Source organism: Apodemus sylvaticus, chromosome 14 (genome assembly GCF_947179515.1).
Source record: "Apodemus sylvaticus chromosome 14, mApoSyl1.1, whole genome shotgun sequence".
Lineage (NCBI taxonomy): Eukaryota > Metazoa > Chordata > Mammalia > Rodentia > Muridae > Apodemus > Apodemus sylvaticus.
Window position 1 is genome coordinate 73777623 of NC_067485.1, and position 25504 is coordinate 73803126.

The 25504-nt window shown below is 43.8% G+C and overlaps 2 long non-coding RNA genes across 2 annotated transcripts; both read left to right on the forward strand.

Annotated features, from left to right (window-relative positions):
* The first annotated feature begins 733 nt into the window (after positions 1-733).
* On the forward strand, positions 734-5194 carry LOC127664356 (uncharacterized). Its single transcript, XR_007973181.1, has 3 exons — positions 734-1694; positions 1829-2385; positions 2426-5194. It is a non-coding gene; the product is annotated as an uncharacterized LOC127664356 (long non-coding RNA).
* Positions 5195-10136: 4942 nt separating this feature from the next.
* Positions 10137-14698, forward strand: LOC127664914 (uncharacterized). The gene is made up of 3 exons (XR_007973278.1): positions 10137-10494; positions 10843-11008; positions 14344-14698. It is a non-coding gene; the product is annotated as an uncharacterized LOC127664914 (long non-coding RNA).
* Positions 14699-25504: the final 10806 nt, after the last annotated feature.

Sequence of the window (25504 nt, forward strand, 5' to 3'; positions counted from 1 at the left end):
ATTCAAACCTTGAGTACTCTTTAGTATCCCTCTTAAACATGATTGAATACACCCTCCTTCCCTCTAGCACTGATTTTAATATTTGGGCTTCTGTCGCTTTAGAACCTCTGGGTTTGGAAGGCCAGTGGTATTCTGATATCCTATAACTAGAGACTTCAACAGTTAGAAGTTCTTTACCCTGAAAGCTGGGTCTTCTGAAATAATACTCTATCATGTATCTCAGAAAAAAGTGCTTTTATTTTGGCCTTAACAGTGTGTTTAAAGCATGGAACTGTATTCCTGATCTACGTTTAGTGAGGTTGGGCCTCCTGATGCGGCAGGACCAACTCTCTTCTTCCCCGGGCTGCAGAGTGTTTCTTTCTGTCAGAGTTTGTCTCCCTTGTTTCAGATACCCAGCTGCTGCTCAGAAGTCTCCACACCTTTGTTTCCTGGAAGGGGAAATGGCATTTCTGGGAGAGGATGGTGTGTGGGTGGCTAGCTTCTACCCATTGTGCTAAAAACACCCCAACTTTCAGTTGTGTGTGTTTTTTCTCCTTCAGTGTCTGCCCTGAAGTTTCCCAGAATTGCACTGAGTACCCGGTGGGTCAGTTGCCTCATTCTGTCTGGGAAAGATGCGGTTCTGACTCTGGTCACTGAGGGCTGAGGAACTAGGGATCTAGGGTGACTTCTTCCTGGACCTGTTGCAACTTGGAATTTGGAAAAGAAGCCCCAAGGCATCGCAACTAGGTCCTCTTGGACCTAGTTGAAGAGAGCGGCTTCATCGCCTATGGAATCCACTACTTGCACCTTTCTCTGGGATTAGCCTTCCATCAGGGATCCAGAATAGAGAGTGAAGGAACAGCTCCTAGTCTGAGCCTCAGTTTGGACAACAATGGAACTTTGGAGAAGTAGGGTGTGACAAATGCAGGCAACGTGAGGACAGTGTCTTGAGACAAGGACATTTCTTGCTACGAGAAACCACCATTTGCAGGACATCAGTCCAGATGATTTTGGGAGGTCTTTGACATCCAGACATCCTCTTTTTAAAGCCTGGGAGAGACTATTGGTAAAGTGGCCAGCCTTAGTCTCTTGAAGGAATTACAAGTCGATGGAGGACTTTAACCAAAGACTCAAGTAACATGTGAAAGCTGTTGTAAATTTATTTGGAAAGTGTTAAAGTTATGGATAGATAAAAGTGACAGAGGCATGAACAAAATTGGACATTTTAAACCCACAACATGGGCAAGTGTTTGCTGCTTAAAAAAAAAAAACTTTACTGTACAGTCTGCACTGAGACTTTATTTATTATCATTCATTTATTTTTCCCACAGGGATCTTTAACCTTTAAGCCTGGAGGCAAAACTTGAATTGTGCTTGGAGTAGCTAAACTCCAGTTGCTGTTGTCTGCTTGATTGTTTTGTCTGGTCCTTGAGGCAGGGGGTCCTGAACCCCCTGGACAACCTTGAACTTCTGATCCTTCCTGCCAGCAAATTCCCACACCCAGAGTTTACAAGCATGCATCACCAAACCAGCTTACATTGCTGTTGCCTTCAGCTCTGTAGACGGTGAGTTGGAACAGCAAAAGATGAAGGCAGTTTACTCTAAGAGTATAAAAGAGTGGTTAAGTTTTTAAAAGTTTCACAATTTGGATACTTATTCATTCCACGTGCTTAGAAATTCTGAAGGACTTTGTAATCATGGGCTAGGTAAGGCAGGTAGGTATTATTTATTCATTTAAGGAAAAGATGCTGATGGGGAACTATTAATTAATGCTAATGGTGCCTTCCTGTGTAGGACAGGGTGGTGTTAAAAGCCCCCTGTATTGTATAATGTCTTCTGTATTTTATAGGTGCTACAGTGCAGCTGTGGAATCTAACCAACTGTCTCCCCAAGTCCATTGAGCCAATAATTTATAAGATAGCTCTGGTCAACTTGACTCTCAACTCATGATAAACTTTCCATCAAACATACAGAAGAAACAAGTGTGGAAATTACATCCTGACTCGAATTGGTAAACAACCCATGCCTGCTTACATAGACAGGTTCCAATGGATAGAAGGCAAAAGAATTCATAGTATTTTAGACATAGATGGCTGACCTATGAGTTATCATGTGTCACACTGCACAGTTATTGAAACCATTGGAAAGGAAAGTGTTGTTGTCTGTAGTGTGGAATGTCTGGAGAAGGTTATTTTTCTGTGAACATCAGACTATTACTAAAGAGGATTATGTTGAACATACAAAAAATTTTTTTAATATTGGGGAATTACAAAAACACACCTTGACACCTTGTGTTCGTTGTGACATGAATGGCTGGCTTGGAGAGTCAGGGTCCTGATGTCGTGCGCCAGACTGACCTTGTCCCACACTGTGGGTCAGTGGGGGGTGCTCTGTTCCTGGCCACAGGTTAGTCCCCAGTGCTACAGGTTAGTCCCTAGTGCCACAGGTTAGTCCCCAGTGCCACAGATGTCCTCACTCCCCAAATGTTCCATTTCATTCCCAAATGGCAAACCTTGTGACTCATTGTGTATTTCAACTTGAATTCACGCATACAGTTATTTGATTTTCTTGCTTTTTTACCCTCTGCCTGCCGCTATCCACAGACTTCGGGCAGCTGAGGGAACAGCCTGTGTTTGGGATTCAGTCAGTGGTTCAGGCTGGTGAAGCTTTATTTCCATTTCACTGATTAAAAAATAAATACTAAGCCAACTAGGCATGATGGACAGAGGCAGGTGAATCTCTGTGAGTTTGAGGCCAGACTCATATACACAGTGTATTCTAGGACAGCCAGGGCTCTCAAAAGGATGATGATGATATGATGATGATGATGATGGTGACTAGATGATGATGATGGTAATGATGACGACAACAATGATGACAACAACATCGATGATGATGATGATGAAGGAAAAAAACACCCAAAACACCAATGTGTGTGGTTTCCCAGCACACAAATTAAAAAGTACTGTGATAATAGAGGGGAAATGTGTAATACGTAGGCAATCATATCAGCAGCTCATATTCGTACATTCCTGTAACCTTAAAAACAAGAATCAGATGAACAGTCCTTATATGTCACGGGGACTCAATGTGGATGTGGTGCTTAAAGATCAAAGATATTTGAAACCAGAAGAGATATTCAATTTTCTAAATAGAATGCAAATGTCACATGTTAATGCACAAACTCCCCCTTTCACAGGTCCGTTTTAAAGTCAGCGAAGAGGGACGTATTTATGTTACATCAGGACTTTAGAAGGATGGTGGAACAGCCCCAAATCTCCATGGCATAAAATTACTTTTACTGTTCCTTCATGACTGCACATTTGCTTCTGTTATGAACATAACATAAATATCCATGCTTCCTGGTGGTCTTAGGCAACCCCAGTGAGAGGGTCGTTCCAACCCTCAACATGTCGCGCCCCACATGTTGAGAATAGCAGATAAAAGCACTCCATCTGTAAGACTGTCACCAATGGGAGGACGCACTTTGAATTCACAACTCTGCTTTCCAGGTCACTAATAGCCCAGTATTCTATACATCTGTGAGCTTACTTGGAAGCCATAGCAGTCCTATAATACGGGTGTTCTTCACGCTTCACGGATGGGAGCATTGAGGTTCAGAGAGGGCAAGTGACTTAGAAAGAACTCACACAGCAAGAGACTCACACAGCCAGGGCCATTGAGTGCCTAAGGAATTTCCCCAGCAACTCCTGAAGCTACAAATGGATCATATTCCATAGACTTGCTTTGAAAATTAATGTTTTGCATTTTCCTATGAAAGGCATTATAAATATGCACACCAAGTTAAACATCAGAGAAAGGTAAGAAGAAGAAAAAATTAACCATCATTTCACAACCCAGTTAATATTTCATTTATGCCTATATTAAAAAAAATATTTTCAAAATTACTTGTCCTAATTGCTTGATGGTGGCTAATAATCATCGTAGAAAATTTTTGAAAACTGCAATCATGTATATAAAAGAAAATTTCAATCGCTAATAATCTCAAAATAGGAAGCTAACTGTTTAAGACATAGCAGACCTTACCCTTCTTGAGACAGAAGCCAAAGCTGTCTATATCACACACTTTATAATTTAGATATCACTTTAAGTTACTTATTTGGTTTTTTTTGAGATTTATTTCTTTGTGTGTACGTGTGTGCACATGCCCATGTGTGTGCACATGCCTGTGTGTGTGCACATGTCCGTGTGTGTGCACATGCCCACGTGCAGTTATGTGTGCTTCTGTATGTCTGTGGAGGCCAGAAGAGAGCTTTGGAACTCTCTTCACTACGTTGTTGCACATACTCCTCAGAGACACGGCCTCTCCCTAAACCTTGACTCCTAGCCCTACAAGCCGTCAAGTTCCAGGGTCTCGTTCCTCTATGCCCATCAGCTCATCAGAGCTGGGGGAACAGGAGTTTTCAGGATGTACAGCTTGCTGCACGTGCTAGGATCTGCCTGGGTCCTCTCGACTTCCCAGCAAGCACTGCTCTCAACTGCTGGGCTGTCACTCCGGATCCTTGTTGGTTTTTCTAACCTGGTATTTTCTTTTCCTTGAAGTCTCAAATATGACTTTTAGACACTTAACCAGAGTGCTTCTTGGTTGTTCTGAATGGACTAGTTACTGTTATTCTCACAACCAAAATACCTAAAGGATGAATTGAATTACTGTCTCAATCTGCACCTACAGCTCCACAAGATGACTTAATGGGGCCAACCCCACAAATGTAACTTGGTTTAAGCAGTTTTCACTGGAGGGGAAAGAAAGCTGGGTCAAGTGTGTTCAATTAGAGACATTGGTTTCTGACTAAAGACGTAAATATTGATCTGCCAGATGAAGTAAATTTGTGGATTACAAGAATTTGGAAGGGTTGTGAAAATGGGGGGTTAATATTAAATTAAGAGTTTCTCTCCAGCAGACAAAAATCAACATTCCTTGAGAACCTTTGCATCGCATGATATCACATGCCTAAGGTGCTTAAATATACTTAAATTTTCAACTCAAAAATGGCTGCTGGGTAAACTGGGGAAGGTGCACCTAGCCAAGATACCTTACAGGCACAGGCTTTCACTTTTCCAAGGAATATCGTAAGACCCTGACCTAAAAGCAAATAAACACACACACACACACACACACACACACACACACACACACACGGTGGGGAGACAGAGACAGAGAGGGGGGAGGGAGGGAGAGAGAGAGAGAGAGAGAGAGAGAGAGAGAGAGAGAGAGAGAGAGAGAGAAAGGACTGAGCTAAAACCAACCAAACGACTAACAAACTCACAGAATGAACTCAAGCCAGTCCTGAGTTTCTCCATAGAGTGGCAATACATTAAAATAATTTAATAAAGAAAATTATTGTTAACATATTTGTTTCCCTAGACTTCTCTGCCATCATCCTGTTCTGCAGGAGCACACATTTTTTTTGCTTCCTTGCCATTGCGTACAGATAGAATGCAGGTCTCTTCCATGGTTCTACACTTAAATTATCCCATGTATTTCTGTGCTGTGAGAGAAAAATTCCAGAAATTTCACGCTCTACTTTGTAAACCCCTGGACACCGTGGATGTACTATGCACATTATGTGATGGCTGTGGAGAAAGAAAAATTCTGACGCTAATTAGTTAAACTGCCAAAAAAACGTTTTCACAATAGCCACTAATGCAGAGCATACAAGTGGCCAGTGACCTGGGCGTGTTGTGGGTTCCCAAAGCATAGAAGCGTGTCCATATGCATGGTAAGGCATGCGTGGCATGTTCCCTGCAGCACTGCTTGGAATTCCTCTGCCCGCGCCCCCCCCCCCGCCCCCCCAGGCCACTGGAGGCAAAGCAAGTGTATTGCAAAATCGTGGTGCATCGATCAACTGAAACTGCAGCAGTGACCGTGAATGAAGAACTGCAGCGTGAAATTCCAAAAGTCAAAAGCTCGAAAATACAGGCAAGGTGGAATGGGTGCATCCTATGAGGATTCGTTTGCTGGAAGTTCAGAATCAGGGTGGGTGAACAGGGGAGTTCACACTGTAAGGTCAGAACAGGAAGTGGACGGCCTAGGGAAGAAATCCGGTGCTTACGGATCCGGATCCAGCGTTTGCAAGCTTGCGCGGAGGCTGGTCACCTTGGAAGCTCATGAGGGTGTCTGTGGTTTACGGCAATTCAATAAACAAAATGTCTAGAGGCTGGGGAGATGGTTCAGTGGGCGACACGCTGTCCGCATAAGCATGAAGCTGTGCCTTAGGTTGCCTAGCAGCCAGGTAAAAAGCTGGGTGTGGCCTCACACATCTGGAATCTCAGCACTGAGGGTGGAGGACGGTGGGTGGCAATGGGAGGACCCCAGGAGCTCACTGCTCAGTGCTCATCAGCTGAGCCAATAGGTGATCTCTAGGTTCAGTGAAAGCACTCTGTCACAAAAAGTATGATAGAGAGCTAGAGGGATGGCATCGGCCACCGTACCTCTGATCTCTACACACACGCATGCATATGGGCACACTCTTCCACATACATGAAGAAGTCCATGTGCATGCAATACACACACACTCAGACGCACTCAGACACACTCAGACACACACAGACACACTCACACACACACACACATACATACACAGAAACACAGAGCACACACAGACACACACAGACACACACAGAGAAACACAGAACACACACAGACAGAGAGAGACAGAGAGGACCAGAGAAAGAGAGACAGACAGAGAGTCAAAGAAAGAGACAGAGACAGAGCTTTTGATGGCCAGGGGCTTGCTGTTCTCAAGTCATGGGTATTTAGTTCATCAGGAACAAAGAAACAAACGTATGAACGCTTCCTTCTCTCTGCTATTCACAATGCCAACATGTCAAGCTTAGCCGCAGTGGGTCTCAGTAAGTCTCTGAACCGTTCTGCATCGTTCGAGCCACACGGTGCTGCCTCTGGGTCTTTCTGGCTCTCAGTGCTAGGGTGCTGGGCACTTGTGCCTCTGCCAGCTCTGTAAGGCTGTCCCAATCCCTCTCCCCCTCAGTCTCCCACCCCTGCTCCGTTTACTCTTGTGTTGTCTTTCTGTCATTTCCTTTCCCTATTGCTGTGCCTTGTATAGAGCATACTGTAAAAATGCAAAAATGTCAAATACCGAAAATGTTCAGGATATTCTGAATTCCACATTAGACTCAGTGGAAAAATGCCTCAAAGATTAAAAAAAAAAAGAAGAAGAAGAAGAAAAGAAAAAGAAAGGAACTTATTCCAACTTGAGCCAAAAGCTTCTCATGTCAGCTTCTAACTTGTGCAAATCACAAAAACGCGGAAGGGACAATGGGCTCAGTGACCACTTGGTCACAATTTGGAGAGTCATGACTGTGGCTGTGACACAAAGAACAACATAGAAAAGGCCTTTCAGGAGATTTTAATGTGCTGGGTAAAGAGGCTTAGAAATATGAGTCTTGGAGGCTGATAAAGTTATTCTGAAGAAATCAGATGACTGGGGTTGGCCAGCTTGTGTTCAAAATCCTTCTGTTTCTCTTATATTTTTCATATATATATATATATGTATATAATATATAATATATATAATATATAATGTATAACACACACACACACACACACACACACATACACCTACCACAAACCTCCCTGTTCCCCTCTGAGATCTACCTCACCCTGAACCTGCCATGTCTTTGTTGTGTTGTTTTGATCATAACCCAGTGAATACAGTTAGGCATGGAGTGAGGGTATCCACTTCAGGGGGTGGCCTGCCAGCAACCATATCTCTAAAGAAAATTGACTGCCCCACAACAGCTATCAGTTGTCAATGGCTCCTTAACTAGGGCAGGGGTACTGGGCCCGGGCGCTCCATCCTGGGGTGACCACTGGCTTGAGTGTATTTCTTTACTGACATTGTTGAAAGTGTTGCAGAGCTGCAGGGCCGTCTTTCTGGGCCGTCTCTTCAGCCCCTGGCTCTGTTCTTGTAGAGCACTGAGCATCAAAGACCTAGGTGAAGAGATGAGATTTATTCAAGAACATCTGTCTGTTTTGTTTTAAAACAATTCTCGCAATGGAAACAGGCAAGCACCACACTGCTTTGTGTGCCTCTCTTCAGTGTTATTTTTGTTTTGTATTATTTCTTCGCCTCACCAAGAACTGTTTCACGGATGAACTTATTTCCCTGAGTGATGAGTGCCACCTACCTTTACTACCTAAGGCAGGCCTTCCGTGATAGGCGGTGGACTACCCAGACAAAACTGAGTTCTCCAAACTACCAAACTCAGGATCAGTTGCTGTAATAGAAATCTTCCAAGAAGTGGAATTTGCCCCAAGGCTCCCATCAACAAAGGGCTAGCCATGCGAACAGATCTGAATTTGATCCAAAGCATCCACCTGAAAAAGCTAAGAGCATGGTGTGCACGGTTTTAATCTCAGTAGTGATAAGAGCATCCTCGAGGCTTACCCTGGCCAGCGATGGGTGAGTCCTGGATCCCAATGAATCTCAAAAGCAAGGTGGGTGGCTTCCGAGACATGACACTGCAGGTCGTACTTTGGCCTCCACACATGAACATGCATGCCTGCATCATACACAGATGCACACCACATACTTGAATACACACGTACACACACGTACACACACACACACACACACACACACACACGCACACGCACACGCACACGCACACGCACACGCACACACACACACACACACACACGCACACACGCACACCTTCACCCCACCCAGGATGCTCTGCTGTGCTGTCAGACCTCACTCCATCACCTGGCTTCCCTTCAGCCTCTCTTGCTTCCATGTGTGGCTTTGGAGACACATGTGCTTTATTATACATCACTGTACACCTTATTGACAGAGCCCACTCAGCCTCATGTCTCTGTCTCAATAGCAAAGACATTGTAGAGTGAAACCAAGTTGTACTTTCTTCCTTTTAGAGAATGAACACAGGCTGGAGAGCTCCTCTGAGCCTGGGTCCTCTTGAGAACCATCTGGAAGAATGCGGAAGAATGCTAACTGTAGCTGGATCTGTCTGTCTAGATTGCACATGGATCTCTCCAAAGATCAACACCAGTGCTAGGATTACAGGTGGACACCGCTGTGCCTAGCTTCTGCAATGCTGGGGCTCCAACTCAGGGCTTTGTAAATGCTGCATAGGTATTCTACGAACTGAGCCACACCCTAAGTCTGCTAAACCATTCAAAAATTGCCCATCCTTTTTGAAAATTAAAGTATGGCCTTAATGTGTGAAATTAAACTTACTTGCCTTAACTTTTTCTTTAGTATTGATTAAATAAACACATATTACTTGTGTTAAATAAGATAAAGTCCCACCTAGGTATACCATGTGAATCATGGACTATACCACATTATTATATTTTACTTTTGAATAATGTATGAGGCCAAGGCTGGCGTTGCTAATGAAGACAGACATGTGGAGGGAGTTTCCAGGCTGTGCTTTTACAGAAACACAATCAAGGGTTGTTTAGTGTCTCATCTCAGAATGACCTACACGAGGACCTAAGTTTGAATCTCTAGCACTCACTCAGACGGTCTGGCATATTGCTTGTTGCTAATGAAGCAGAGTTATAAGGATACCTGTAGTCCGCTGGCCAGCCGGCCAAGCCGGACACATCATCTCCAGGGTCAGTAAGAGAATTGGTATCAGAAAATAAGATGGAGAATGTCTGGCCTCTACATGCACACAAATGCACACACATCTTCAAGCACATGTATACCAGCAAGCACACACACACACACACACACACACACACACACACACACACACACAGCATGCACACATGAGCAGTGTGGAGATCCAGAACACCTGGGGATCTGTGATTGCTGTCACTATTAATGATGAGCTGTGAAGACTCGTGGACTCACATCTGGGCTTCAGTTTCCACCACTGTAAGCCAAAATGATGGTGCCAAGAGTGGTCCTTTTCACTGGGGGGGGGGGGGGGAAAGAATCTTAAAATCCCAAATAACGTAATGCTGACACACAATTTGCTCTTTGTTTTCACATTGGACAATGAAACATGATTTACGTTCAGCAGAGACTGACTGACTAAAAAAAAAAAAGTCACCCTCTCGGCATCAGAAGGGAAGGCGTTTCCATTTGCAGTGACAGGCGCCTTCGTAGCTGAAAGTTTTCCGTTTCATTATGTGGTGCTTTAATGTTTTCACCGAGATGCATGTGGTTTTCAGACACAGGAAAGAAAACATGCCAGTCTGTGGTTGAACTTTCCACTAGAGAACACACAGCCTAGAACCGGTGCCGGTGGGGAGATCCTTCCTGCTTCAAACGCGAAAACCCACACAAGAAAAATTGTCCTCTAGTGGGCAAGAATGCTGTGGATTGCTTCAATTTTCAGAAGTTTTGGGGAACAAGGCCTCTGGTACTACAACTCCATAGGGTTGTGACTGAAGAACTAGGGTGGCTTCAAAGGCATGCATCATGTCTCTTCTAATCTGAGTTCTGGGAATCGGAGGATGGCGTCTTCCTGGTTAACACTTCCCAGATCCATCGATTCTGAGTAAGTCTTACCCTCTCCCTCTCGAAGCAAACTGGCCCGTGAAAATGATTCTTCCTCTGGGAGTATCTGACCTTCATAGCTAGTTTCAGTAGCCCCGTCCTGTTACTCCACTTCGGACCGGTGGAGTTCATTCTATAGGAGAAACAAATTCTTCAATAAATATTTACAGCCCATCAACTGAGTTTACATTACACCAAGCTGTAACCTCATAGTCAATGAGAATTTGAGGCATGGATGAAAATCATCTTTTAAGTTTTATGTTTGAAACATAATTATTAGATAACATATGACACGGAATGAATTTTGTAGAAATTTTCTTTTTAAATTAACTTTGGAAACACTTTTCAGTGACAGTCGGGATATCTCACAATATAGATGAACACCCTCGGCTAAACCTCACCCACTTGCCTCAGAAGCCATCTGCCTGACCTGCAAGAGAAGAATGGGCCGATACCATCGTAAACAAAACAGCAAGCTGACTCTTTCTCTTCCATGCCTTGCTGGCCCCAGTAAGGTAAGGTTATAGTAAGTGACTCTCTATAGTGTATGCAGAGGCATTGCAATGCAGAGGCAATGCTGCCAGTGATGTTCACATTCGAGTTCAGTTCAGAGAGCTCCGGCCCCGAATGCACAGAAGGAAGTGAGAAAGAACTGGTGTATCTCTCTCTTATCTGGGCAAGCAAGGTCTCCGCAGCATGGAGGTGGTAAACGCATGTGCCCAGTTGAGCTCTGTAACACTGGGTGGTGGCTGGGGAGTGCTCTCCTGATTCCTTAACAATGGCATGGGCCCTCTGCACAACAGCCAGACGAATCCCATGCAAACCTCTCTTCAGGTCTCCAAAGCTCCCTTCTCCCTAGGAGACCTGCCCTAGTGCCCACTCCCCAGATCTCTTCTGACTTATCTTCCTTGCTCTGCTAGATTCACTGAAGCCACCTGCCTCCTTAGCATGCCTACCAAACTATAGCCTAGGGAATTTATAGATGACCTCCTTCATATCTCGGGGATGATTTTACTAGTATCTTGGGAGAGGAGCTGCTACTTCGAGAGCTGGATTAACAGAGGTTTGGGGAGGCTTCTTTTTTTAAAATCAGAATCAACATGAAATCAATAATGTTAGCACAATGTCAACACTGCCATTGTCTAAAAGGATTATATGATAGTTGGAATAAAGACTGGCACATTCTTTTTATTTTCCCCTCAGTATATTTTGCTATATCTTTTCTTTCTTTCTTTTTTTTAATTAGATATTTTCTTTATTTACATTTCAAATGTTATCCCCTTTCCTGGTTTCCCCTCCAAAAATGCAATATCCCATCCTCCCTCCCCCTCCTCACCAATCCACCCACTCCTGCTTCCCTGTACTGGCATTCCCTTACACTGGGGCATCGAGCCTTCTCAGGACCAAGGACCTCTCCTCCCTTTGATGTCCAACAAGGCCATCCTGTGCTACATATGCATCTGCAGTCCTGGGTCCCTCCATGTGTACACTTTGGTAAGTGGTTTAGTCCCTGGGAGCTCTGGGGGTACTGGGTGGTTCAAATTGCTGTTCCTCCTATGGCGCTGCAAACCGCTTCAGCTTCTTGGGTCCTTTCTTTAGCTCCTCTATTGGGGACCTTGTGCTCGTTCCAGTGGTTGGCTGTGAGCATCCACCTCTGTATTTGTCAGGTACTGGCAGAGCCCCTCAGGAGACAGCTCTATCAGGTTCCTGTCAGCAAGCTCTTGGTGGCATCCATGATAGTGTCTGGGTTTGGTGACTGTATATGGGATGGATCCCTAAGTGTCGCAGAGACTGGCACATTCTAATCAGTCTTTTGCTCCTTCTAGGTGCATAACTAGATACGAACCATTTGAAGTTAGGTCTGCCCAATTCTGTAGGCCCTGACCTTGAGGAGACAAGTCACCTGCGAGTTACTCATTTTATGAGCACAGGGACCTGGTTTGATCCCTAGAACCTGAATAAAAATGCTTTCGAGGTGGTGCATGCTTGTGAGCCTAGTTTAGGGGGTGGAGACAGCAGATCCCTGGGGCTTCCTGGCTAGCCAAATGTAATTGGCAAGTTTAATACCAGAGAGACCCTGCCTCAAAAGTGGGAAAAATGGCCTGCTGCAGAATGAGACTTAAAGCTGTCCTCTGGCCTCTGTGTATACACACAAACATTCATGTGCATCTATATGCACATGTACATATATCACATCACATTGCCTGACATGGCATCACATGACATGGCATCACATGACATCACCTCACACCACATCTTATGACATCATATTGCATGACATCATGCCGCATGACATCATGCCACATGACATCATATCACATCATACCACATCATATGACATCATATCACATGACATCACATTATCACATCAGGTAGGTCCTTCTTATCTTGACTTTGAGACTGGTGTGTCAGAGAGGAGAAGGGCTGTGTCTTCAGGCTTGTTTCTGAAGTTAAGGCAGAACACTTCCTATATAAAGATGGACTATGACTAAAAGCTGCCATCAGAGAGAAATGAACCTTGGTTATGAGGTTTGAGTTGTTAAGGTTTGGCAATTACTGGTTCCCATGTATCTTAGTCAGGGTTTCTATCGCTTCAATAAAACACCATGACCAAAAGCAAGTTGAAGAGGAAGGCATTTATTTGGCTTACAGTTCTACACCACTGTTTATCACTGAAGGAAGCCATGATAGGAACTCAAACAAGGCAGGAACCTGGAGGCAGGAGCTGATGCAGAGGTCGCGTAGGCGTACTGCTCACTGTCTTGCTCCTCATGTGCTCAGCCTGCTTTATTATAGAAGGCAGGACCACCAGCCCAGGGACGGTACCATCATAATGGGCGAGGCCTCCACTATTGATCACCAATTCGGAAAATGCCTTACAAGTCTGCCTACAATCCACTTTTATGGAGGCATTTTCTTAATTGGGGTTCTCTCCTCTCAGACGTCTTTGGTTGTCATTAAGTTAACATAAACTTACCAAGGTAAAAAATAATGGGAACAATAATTAGTGTCTGACTCTTAGAACATCTTGTCTCCTTGCTCTTAGGGAGCCAAGGATGCTGGGTTTCCTCTGTTTTGCTCTGACCACTGCTCATATTTTCAGTTTTGACCCTAAAATAGTGTTGTACTCAAGCTGACTCCTTGGCATCCTAGGCTCACTGCTTTCCCATTCATCCTGGGTGTCCTGGGATCACTGTTCTCCCATTCATCTTTGGTGTTCTAGGCTCACTGCTTTCCCATTCATCCTAGGTATCCTAGGCTCACTGTTCTCCCATTCATCCTTGGTTTCCCAGGCTCACTGCTTTCCCATTCATCCTGGGTGTCCTGGGATCACTGCTTTCCCATTCATCCTTGGTTTCCCAGGCTCAGTGTTTTTCCCATTCATCCTGGGTGTCCTAGGCTCACTGCTGTTTTCCCTTCATTGACTGTACCTTTCTCGACAGTCACTCTTTCTCCAACTAGATCAAATGCCCTTTGTTCTATGGTGCACTGAGATGACAAATACTTCAAAAATTATAATGTGTGCTTCCACACCTTTGTTTGGTGTATGCCCTTTTATCTCTCAGAAAGGATCTTTGGTTGGTGTGTTCTTCAGAAGCATCCCTCATTCTTCAGTGGTAAAGATGGAATATGCTAGAAAAGGGAGACACATGAACACATAGACAAATGCTAATTTTTGGAAAATATTTGTTTGATTTACTTATCCATCTTTTAGCAAACTATTTTAAAATGTATTCCTTGATACTTTTGTAGATATGTTCATAACCTCCCCAAAATTCTCCTGGATCGCCTTTCTAACAAACTTCATGTCCTTTTTAATTTTTCTGTATTTCTTTCTCTTTTTTTATAGCCTTGTACTGGCTGGTTTCGTGTGTCAACTTGACACAGGCTGAAGATATCACAGAGAAAGGAGCTTCAGTTGGGGAAGTGCCTCCATGAGATCCAGCTGTGGGGGCATTTTCTCAATTAGTGATCAAGTGGGGAGGACCCCTTGTGGGTGGTACCACCTTTGGGCTGGTGCTCTTGGTTTCTATAAGAGAGCAGGCTGAGCAAGCCAGGGGAAGCAAGCCAGCAAGAAACATCCCTCCATGGCTTCTGCATCAGCTCCTGCTTCCTGACCTGCTTGAGTTCCAGTCCTGACTTCCTTTTGTGATGAACAGCAATACAGCATTGTAAGCTGAATAAACCCTTTCCTCCCCAATTTGCTTCTTGGTCATGATGCTTGTGCAGGAATAGAAACCCTGACTAAGAAAAATTGGTACCAGGAGTTGGGTATTCTTGTGACAACTTGACCGTGTTTTGGGGAGGATTGTGGAAGGACTTTGGAACTTTGAGCTAGAAAAGCTGTGGAAAGTTCTGTAGGAGCTTGGAAGACAATGTTACGAACAGTACAAAAGATAGAGGCCTGGCTTGTGAAATTTCACAGGGAAGATTAAGACTATTAAAGTAGCCATGTTTTGATTGTGAAGATTCTGTGGTTTTGGTTAGCTGGGGCTGAAGAATCAGCTGTAAGTAACAAGATACCAGAACCACTAAAGCAAACCTTTGTGTTACTGGGACTACTGATGCTGGTTAGCTGGAGCTAAGAAATTAGCGGTGATTAAGAAGAGACCAGCATCACTGAGATGAAATCTTCTTGGAAGTGTTTTCTGAGAGCACAGAGAGTGTGTTCCAGAGATCGCCACAGTTGTATTTTGTGCTGTGGCTGGACTCAGTACTGTGTAAGAGTCACCCAGATGGTACTAGTTTTGAAGGCATGAAGGGGTCATGAAGAGCAGCTGAGGCTCTTGGCACAGTGAGAGGCCACAGAGGGCCATTGGTGAAGGTGCAGCCTCAGTTGCAATTGATGGCCCAGGACTTGAAGGTGTCATGCATAGGAGCAGAGGCTTGTCACCCTGATGAGAGCCTATGAGAGGCTATTGGTGAAGCCTAATTACAGTGGAAGATAGCAGTGTTTTGGAGATGCCAGTACGATGTGATGACCACCAAGAACAGCAGCAGCAGTGGAGTACAGGCAGCTGGAGCCTAGAAGACAAGCTGTTTGCTACAAAGGGCAGAGCTGAAGAAGTGACCCAAGCCCTTGGAGGAGCCCAGAAGATTGTGAGTTGGATCCCAGACATTGAACCATTGGAGTTTGAGTTTTGCTTTTGGTTGTGACTGTGCCCTGATATGTTTCCATCTTGAAGGAAGAAGGTATTTTAGTGGAGCCCACAGTTGAGAGACTTTGACTTTTTAAAAGACTTTGAATTTTAAAGATATTGGACATTTTAAGGTGATTGAACTTTTAATATGTAAAGACTGTGGGACTTTTAAAGTAATTTAGATCTTGGGGTTGAATAAGAAAGTAAGGGTTGAAGCTTAATAGTGATGTGTTTGTGTGTCAAGTTGACAAGGGGTCAATTGTACTGGCTGGTTTCGTGTGTCAACTTGACACAGGCTGGAGATATCACAGAGAAAGGAACTTCAGTTGGGGAAGTGCCTCCATGAGATCCAGCTGTGGGGCATTTTCTCAATTAGTGATCAAGTGGGGAGGACCCCTTGTGGGTGGTACCACCTTTGGGCTGGTGCTCTTGGGTTTTATAAGAGAGCAGGCTGAGCAAGCCAAGGGAAGCAATCCAGCAAGAAACATCCCTCCATGGCCTCTGCATCAGCTCCTGCTTCCTGACCTGCTTGAGTTCCAGTCCTGATTTCCTTTTGTGATGAACAGCAATGCAAAATTGTAAGCTGAATAAACTCTTTCCTCCCCAACTTGCTTCTTGGTTATGATGTTTGTGCAGGAATAGAAACCCTGACTAAGACAAGCCTATTGAGTCAATTAGTGCTGTCAATACATGTGCATGATTATGGGATCATCCACCAGAACATGGTTAACCTGCTAACAGCCACACCCCTACAGAAAGTTGACGGTCATCTTCAATAGTTATCTAGTATCAATTGCTCCCCAGCTAGGGGAACCTTTTCTTTCCCTCCTCACCCCTTCTATGCCATACTGTGATATTGTGCAGACAGCCATGGCTGCTGGAAGTTCACGGGTCCCATGGTCCTGCCGTGTTCAGAAGACAGAATCTTCCTCCAGTCCTCCCCAACTTCTGGATTTTACAATATTTCTACTCCCTCATCTGGGGTGTTCCTTGAGATTTTCGGGGTATATTAGTGGGACATCTGCCTTAGGGTTTCATTGCTGTGAACACACACCATGACCAAGGCAACTCTCATAAAGGAAAACATTTAATTGGGGTTGGCTTACAGTTTTAGAGATTCAGTTCATCATCATCATGGTGGGAAACGTGGCAGTGTTTAGGCAGACATGGTACTGGAAGGACTGTTTTGCATTTTGATATGAAGGGAGACAGGAGAGTCTGTAACTGAGGCAGCCAGGAGGAGGCTCTCTTCTGCACTGGGTCAATCTTGAGCATAGAAGACCTCAAAGCCGACGCACATAGTGACACACTCCCTCCATCAAGGCCACACCTATTCCAACAAGGTTATACCTCCTAATAGTGCCGCTTCTCATGGGCCAAGCATATTCAAATTACGACATCTATAAAATGTCTTTTAAACAGAGTTCAAATGTCTTCTCTATCAAAATTTTCTAAATATGCCTTCTTTCTAGTCAAGACAAAAGCAATTTTTTTCTTTGTATTTGTATGTCATTGTCTACTTCCCAATATTGCTGCAATGTGACACCTTTTGTTAAGTACTTCCCGGCCTTTCCAGTTGTAAGAAACTACTATATGGTATTGCTGCTAAATGCTAATATACAGCTCTGGTACAGGTCTAGCAGTATTGGCTTTTTAGTAACAACAAACACCCCATTTTCAACAGAGCTAGCTTTCAAAGACCTCTTACTACCTGCTGCGGTTTGTCTTTGTAATGTTTTCCTCATTACAATAGGCTTATCATGTGTTGAATGTTGTTCTGTACTAGATGGTGTGCTCAGAGAGGCTATGGAGGAGAGGTAGGGCCTTTCTGGTAGAAGCAGATCACCAGGGGAGGCCTTTGAGGGCTATAATCAACCCCTGCTTTCATCTGTGTATCTCTGCTTTCTATTCTGCCACCGCATGAGTAGTCACAACCTCATGCCCCAGCCATAAGAAATATAAATATAAATATACACCCATACATCCTACCATCTGATAGCTCTGTTCTAGCCAAGATACTCATTAGTGACTCCCCCATAATTATTTGTTCTCATAGAAAATTATAACACCTAGCTCTATGACATAGGTATAATTAGCTCTCAGTAACTGGTAATATATTTTACATGTAAGTCAAGATTTTGTGAATCCAGATTAATTATTAGATGCAAGAAAGAGGATAGCTTCTAAAATAGAGGACTTAGAAATCTGTCTTAGGGTTTTCCTAGTCTGTCTAGAAGTCTAGTATGTTTCCGTCTCCTCCTCCTCTTCCTCCTCCTCCTCTTCCTCTCCTCCTCCTCTCCTCCATCATTACATCATCTTAATCTTTCAATTGAAAATTCAGATTTATAATTAGCAAAGAGCATTGGTTTCTTTCTTTCTTTCATCTTTTTCCCGCAGTTGCAGCAGTACCTTTAACACCTGCGTTGCTGTCTTAACTTTATTTCTCTATTCTCTTCAGAGTTCATTTTCATTCACTCAATAAATAATTCTTTGGCATATGTTGTGAGACTTACACATACATGCACTTGGTATCAATTTATTCTAAAGAAGAAGAGGAAATGATGCCTTTGTCAGCTTTGGTTGCTATAACAAAGCACATGAGGCCAAGTACTTTAAACCACAGAGACAGATTTTCTCCATCTGGGATGCCAAACTTACAAGGTCTGTGCATCAGCACAGGTGGTGCCATCTGAGGCATTCTTTTTGATTTACAGATGACCATCTTTTAACTGTGTCTCCATCCTGTCTTCCCTCAAGGTATGACTCTTAACCTTTGAATAAGAACTACAGAAATATTGGGCAGTGGTGGCACATGCCTTTAATCCCAGCACTTGGGAGGTAGCGGCAGGCAAATTTTTGAGTTTGAGACCAGCCTGGTCTACAGAGTGAGTTCCAGGACAGCCAGGGCTACATAGAGAAACCCTGTCTCGAAACAAACAAACAAAAACAAAGCAAAACCCTACAGAAATAATGGATTGTGGTTTAATGACCTGATTTAGCATTTCGCATACGTTACTGTTTTTTTTTTTTAGGATCAGAGACAGGGGGAATGGTGGGTCTTGCTGGCCTGCCTAGGTCTGAATTCAGTGAGAGATCTCTCCTCAAGAGAATGGGGTAGTGTGTGATTGAATAGGACATCTAAAAACCTCCCTGGCTCCCAGGCGTGTACAGGTGAATTATGTATGTACACTGTACGTGTGCAAACACAGTAGATTTAAAAAGAATCCAACATATGAAGGTTTGGGGGCAGGGGTGGAGAGGACACAATTTAGACTGTCACTAAGGTCCATGGGTAGCTGTATACTGTTAAGTGCCTTGGGAGAGGCAGGGTGATGTGTAGAAAAATACCTCTCAAAGCAAGGAGCAAACAGGATCCAAAAGAGTCAGTAGGCTTTCTCCCAGAGCAGAAATACGAACAAGGCATTTCAGGGAGGAGTAACAGCAGGGGCAAAGAAAGGCGCTTTGAAAGTCCCTAGTGTGTGTGGAAAGCGTGGAGGCCATCTCTCTGAGTGGAGCAGCAGATGGGGTGTGGGAGACATGGGTGCTTACAGTAGCAGCAGTGGTAGTCAGCAGTTTGTTCCTTAGAAGAAAGCCACAACCCCAGGGAGCAGTCTGAGTGATACCCGGGTGCCATACTGTTAGGCTGCTCCTTCCAAAGGGGCTCTCTCTGCAGTCATTTACTTTGCTGGTTTGGTTGTTAAATCGCAGCCTGTTCCTGCTGATGCGTTCCCAGAGGGATTCACAGATGCTGCTGAAACTTCCAATCCAGCATGTTGGATTGGAACAGTGACTGATTTTTTTTGTACAGAAGTCTTTGAAGGAGATGTAAAGTCAAAATATTTTTATTGGATGCCTACGGCTAGATATTATACATTTTTGCCCTGCTTTCTACTGATAGAAACATATCCTCTGTGGGAAAATAAGGTAGACTCTTCTCTTCCCACAAAAATAACAGTTGGAATTAAAGCTGTTATGTTTCTGATGTGTTTGTTCCCTTTGTTTCTATTTTTATCAATACAAAAAAATGACATCTGATAATGTCACTCTTCAATATTTTCTTGACTTGTTCCAAAGTCTTTATTCAATAGAAATATCACAATGTTATGAATGCCAACTTGGTTTCGGTTATTACAAATTGGCTAATTTATGAAATTTGTATATGTTGTATTATCTGGCTACAGATTCTCATTCAGTTTTAAAATGATACTTTTAAAGGTTTATTTTATTTTTAACTGTGTGTGTGTGTGTGTGTGTGTGTGTGTGTGTGTTTGTTTGTGTGTGTTTGTGTGTGCATATGAGGGTGCAGGAACCCAGAGAGGCCAGAAGAAGGCATCAGATACCTCAGAGCAAGAAGTACAGATAGTTGTCACCTGTGTAACATAGTTGTTGGAAACCAAACTCAGAAGTAGTACACCTTTGTAAGACAGGTTTTTTCCTTGGCTTGTAACCTGAAGCAGGCTAGTCTACTCCAAGGATTCATCTGTCTCAGCCTCCACACTTCTATTAAATGTGGATTCTGGGGATTTAACTCAGGTTCACAAATTCCCAAGGCAAGCACTTTACCAACTAGCTAGCTTCTCAGACCCTGGATATTTTCCATCACCCACAATCTCTCAATATATGTCCACAGAGGGGACAGCGCAAGTATTTCTTAATGTGAGTTAAGGACAGATGAAGCAGAACACTAATGCTTTTTATAGAGAGGGACAAATAGTTCCTGGTAGCAAGGGGATGAGAGCAGACACCAGAGCAGCTGTCTGTCACTGCTGCGGCCAAGTAACGGCTTTCTCTGCTTATTTTAAAATTCAGAGACAAGTCTGGTGATTTTAGTATAAGAAAGCCAGCACACAGTTTTAAAATGCTCCAGAAAGTAGAAAAAAGGTGGAGAGAAGATAGGAGCGGTTTTAGTCATGGGCAAGTCTTTGCCAGTTCAAACTGCCTGGGCTCCTCAGCGATCATGGCTCTCCGTCAATCAAAAGGCTCCAGATGCTTGCCAGAAGCACGCTTGTCCCCTAACTCCACCACATATGTGCAGCCCGATTTAAATGTCTTATGATTTGATTTAAAATTAAACGATGATCCTTCACAAGTTCTCTCAGGGATTAATCACAAAATCCTAGAAGTTAAAGGTAGACACGAATGAATGAAATCACCATCTCCTAATTTGCAAATGCTAATTAATTTCGCATAACTAAGCATTACCCTGTGAGACTGATGGAAATTTCATAAACTCCCCAGTTTTCATACAGCTGTGATCAGTGTGTTTCCAGGAGTTGAGGCAAACATCATTTGCATATGCAAACCCGAACAGCTCAAACAATGTCTTAATTGTTGTTATTTAAATGAGAAGTAAATAATTAGCATTTGCATGACGCTCTAAGTCCTAGTTGGTTAATCGTATGTAAACAAGTTCCACAAGGAAAACAACACATATAAAGGTATCCACTCGCCAACTTCCATATCAGCTGAGACTTCTTCATGTGAGTAGTCGGTGGAGGGAATCCGGTGGAGGAAATGTTTCTCTCTTTCTAGTGTTTTTGAATATTGGGTGCAGGGTGGTACTCTTTGTTCTATTCATTCTCAGATAAAATCCAAGAAGTTGTAGAAATGAAGTAAAAGTTGTTAGGAAGAAATTAGAAGATTAAGTTGTCAAAACTATTTTGGTGTGGGGTGTGAAGCCTATGTGCACACGGAATGAACACACACCTTGGCTCTGAGCTTCGAGTGCTCAGTCCTTCAAACTGTTGATCTAAGAGATGTCTCTGCTGAGACAAGATGACAAAATGGCCCCAGCGCTTCTCATCACTCCAGACCTGTCTGCCAAGAAGAATCCCAGTGCGTCCTGAGCGCACAGCACAGCTGTTTGCTCTGAACTCCTACGACGCAGTTTTCCAGATGGTTCTTTGCCTCTATTTCATTCAGGAACCCTCTAGTGAGATGCAACCCCTTGGGTTGCTTCCCTGATGCAGAGGCTGGGATGCTCTACTTCATGTCTACGTGCTCTTACACTTAGCATTTTGGGTATGAACTTAGGCTCAGCTAAGAAGAACCGTTGGCATGGTGTGCATTTGAGGGAGAGAGTAGGTCTCCTTCACCTGATGATGACTCTTGGTCGAGGCTCTGAACCAGAATGCACAGAGACAGCTTTTGTGCCACCATTAGAAGCACCCTGCTGTGTCCTTCTAGCACACTAGCTGAAGATGATGGTCTTGACCAGCAGTACAATTTCCAAGCTGCTCTTAGATGTGCCTGTTAGTTGGTTCCTGCAGTCTTCTCTGTGAGTGTAAAACTCATTGTTTATATTTAATTGCCTCTGAAGAAAGCCAAAGGACTGCCTGAGCTCCTTAGAAAGGATTCATGTCTCCATTTGAACATTTTCCTTAATAGTAACCGTTACACAAATTCTAAGGAAAGCGAGGGGCTCAGGAATAAACTTACCTGTTGATTTGGGAGCAGCATGGGCATTTTACCTTTAAAATACAGCTTGCATTTTAATTGAATGTGAAAGCTTCATGTCAACAATAGCAACAACAACCACAGCAACAACAGCAACAGTAAACAACAAAACCAATAAACTCAATTTTTCTTATTAAGAAACAGGCAGAAACGGTTGAGGACAAGGCCCGATGGGTGGAATACTATCTTCACAAACACGACACACTTAGTTAGGATTTTCTGCATCTGTGTGGATGCATGCACTTTAATCCCTAGTTCAGGGGTTTGGGGCAAGGAAATCCTTGGGGTACAGTGGTTGCCCTGTCTAGTCAACGTGGGGAACTGGGTTCAGAGAGAGAACTTGTCTCAGAACATAAGGTGGTGATGTGCATAGAGGAAGACATCCAAACTCAGACTTTGTCTCTATGTGCACAGGCATAGATGAATGCATCTGCAATACACGCATGTACATATGCACAAAAACCACACACATACAAGAGCCACATGAATATCCCCACACAGATAAACACACCAAAGAAACAATCAGAGGATCAAACATTTCTGTGGATGTTCTCATAAAACAAACCAAAACCAAACCTAGGCCCTAGCCACAGGTCTGACACATGAGTTAGACACAGTTGTGCTGGGTGTCACCAAGGTGAAGTTTAGATCCTCGTTTTCAGATTCATACTCTCTCTTTTATAGGCATTATTGGGAATTTCTTGGGAAGAGAGGATCGGATGGAGAAGGGCAAAGCAGGTCTACTTCCAACAGAGCTTCTCTTCCGGTGGAAATAGACTCTTCCCCAGTGTGGCTCATGTAAAGGTCTCCCCTGGATGTCACTCACGGGATCACAGCTCTGCCAGGTGAGCCATTGTCTCCTGTCCTCCAGACACCTGATTGCGCTGTTGTAGGAAACTCTGGAGGCAGATCCCAAGAGGTCTCAGTAGGGATACAGGAAGTTGGACTCAAGAGTAGAAGGCTTGAAAGCTAACGGATTGCAAATTCTTACCAGGGCACCAGTAGAGTCAGGGAAAGCATAAGAGTGGGTTCTGCAGGCCTGAGACCAGGAAGAAAGGAACGTAAAAGGTCACTGTCCCTTCCCAGATATTCCAGACTCTGGGGCATTAGCTGGACAGAGAGTGGCTCTGACTCCTGCTCAGACAATCTCCTAGAACTTGGGCTCTGGAGGCAGTGGGGTCTTGGCTTGAAGTGTAATAGGGGTGAAAACAACTCAGGGGATCAAAATAGCACAGTGTCAATGGGGAGAAGGGTAGAGAAACTGGGCCTTTACCCAGCTATGTCTAGATAAACTGGAAACTTGCCCTGGCATTTTCCCCTCTATTGTGAGAGGCAGGGCAAAGTGATGTCATCAGGGCATGCAGATGCCTCTGGCCTCTTGTTTAATGGGTGCCAACAGAACAGATCTTTGCAACTGTGTAATGCTCCTTCGCCCAAGTTAGACCAAGTGGTCTGTTATTCTTATACCTCTAGCCTCTGGCAGATTAATGGAAGCCCAGGAATCACTTTTCTTTGGAGAAATGTTGTCATTCCACTTTTAGCTCCCAGAGGGAGTGTTGGGTTACCACCAGGAGTTTTCAGATCAGTCTGGTTTGTGTCTCAGCTCTGCTGGAAGAATAAACAGAGAAGCAGCATAGGCAAGTCCTCACCTTGCTTCCCTTCTTCCCTCCTTGCCCCTTCTCTCCCTTCCCTCTTCCCTCTGTCTCTATACCCACCTCTCTCTCACTCACTCCATCTTTCTGTTTGAGAGGACCACTGTATAGCCCTGGATAACCTGGAACTTTCAATGTAGACGTGGTTGGCCCTGAACTCAGAGACCACGTGCTTCTGCCTCTTAAATACCAAGACTAAAGGCATTTGCTCCCTGCTGGCACTGTTGTCTTCTATTCAGTCATATCATTATTTCTTTAAGAAGCAACTACTTATTGAGCATCTAATCAGAGTGTGTAGATGTAGAGGATACGGCTACACATCCTGTTCTAAGGGTAAGGACGGGGAATGAAGGGAGATATGACACATATGGGACAAGCAGCACAGTAAGAACGAGCCAAGGAAGGGTAGCGTGGAGCAGAACGGAGAAGGGCCTTTGGGGAACATGTTGGTCACAGAAGGTAAGTCTTTTTCTAATGCTTTTCTTAACATATATTAAATATGCACCATACTGATTAGTTGTGACTGTTTCATGTATGTATACAATGCACTTTGTACATATTTACTCCCTCACTCCATCTTGTCGCCTTCCTGCTCCTGCTGATCCCTTCACTGAGGGTCCGTCTAAGAGATAAGTGGATGAAAACATGGATGTGCTCGGTGTTGACGGATGGAAGCCCAAAGGGCTTCGAGAGAACATGGTGCACTCTGGGAGCTGCTGGGGACAGGTGTCTGGCGGTGACAGGAGTGGGTTGACAGGACTTTAATTGGGATCACACTAGTATTGTTTCCCTGGGATACCATATCGGCTACAGCAACGGAATCTCCCACATGTGGGATATATATTACACGTTAGCAATAGCTAACTGGAATTTTATGATACTGTGTTAATCTCTGTTAAGCTTCTCTTTACGGCAAAGGATGCTGTTAAGACAAGATTTGTCCCCAGTTTGGCTGTTTCCTGTGATTGTCCCTTGGTGCTGTTATGAATGGGATTCGGAAGCTGTCCTCCTTCCCTCAGACCCGTGGTGCTATCTAATAGTGCTAGTATGTAAAAACCTTGGGGATTTCAATGTGAATATTTCAGAAGAAAGCTAGGGTCAATAATGATATTGATAATTCCTACTGCAACATCTACATGGAATGTCCAGGACAGTTAAATCCATAAAAAGACAAAACAAAACAGAAGAGAACAGTAGATTATCAGTCATCTAAGAATGACCACAGAGGGGAAGGAAAAGAGACACAACTTATAATGTGATAAAAATATTTAAAAATCAATTGTGGTGATGGTTGCTAAAAACACAGAAAATTATTATACTATATACATCAAATGCATTCCTCTCATGATAAATAATGTTTCAATAAAGTGATACTTATTCAAAATAAATAATGAAATACTGGGGTGTAGAAATTTATATAATGCTATGAAGAGATGATATAAATTAGCATCTGCCACATATTCTGTCATCTGAAAGGCAGCAGTCCTTACGAGTCAGATTTAATGAGGCAGAGGGATGGAAATCCTCTGGGTTAAAGAAGTGGAAATTCTTTGTAGAGAGAAATTATTCCAAGTGTTATAATGTGTGAGCAGCAGAAATCTGGACTGATCTGGATTGAGGCTCAGGTAGATGGGGAGGGAGAGCTGGCTCATGCACCGGCCCTTAGCTCATGGCTCCTAGTCACTCTCCTTCCGGGCCAGGCAGCTGACTGAGGTCTCCTACATTCCAGTGATTAGCCCATCCTTGTGCCTGCTCAGAGTTC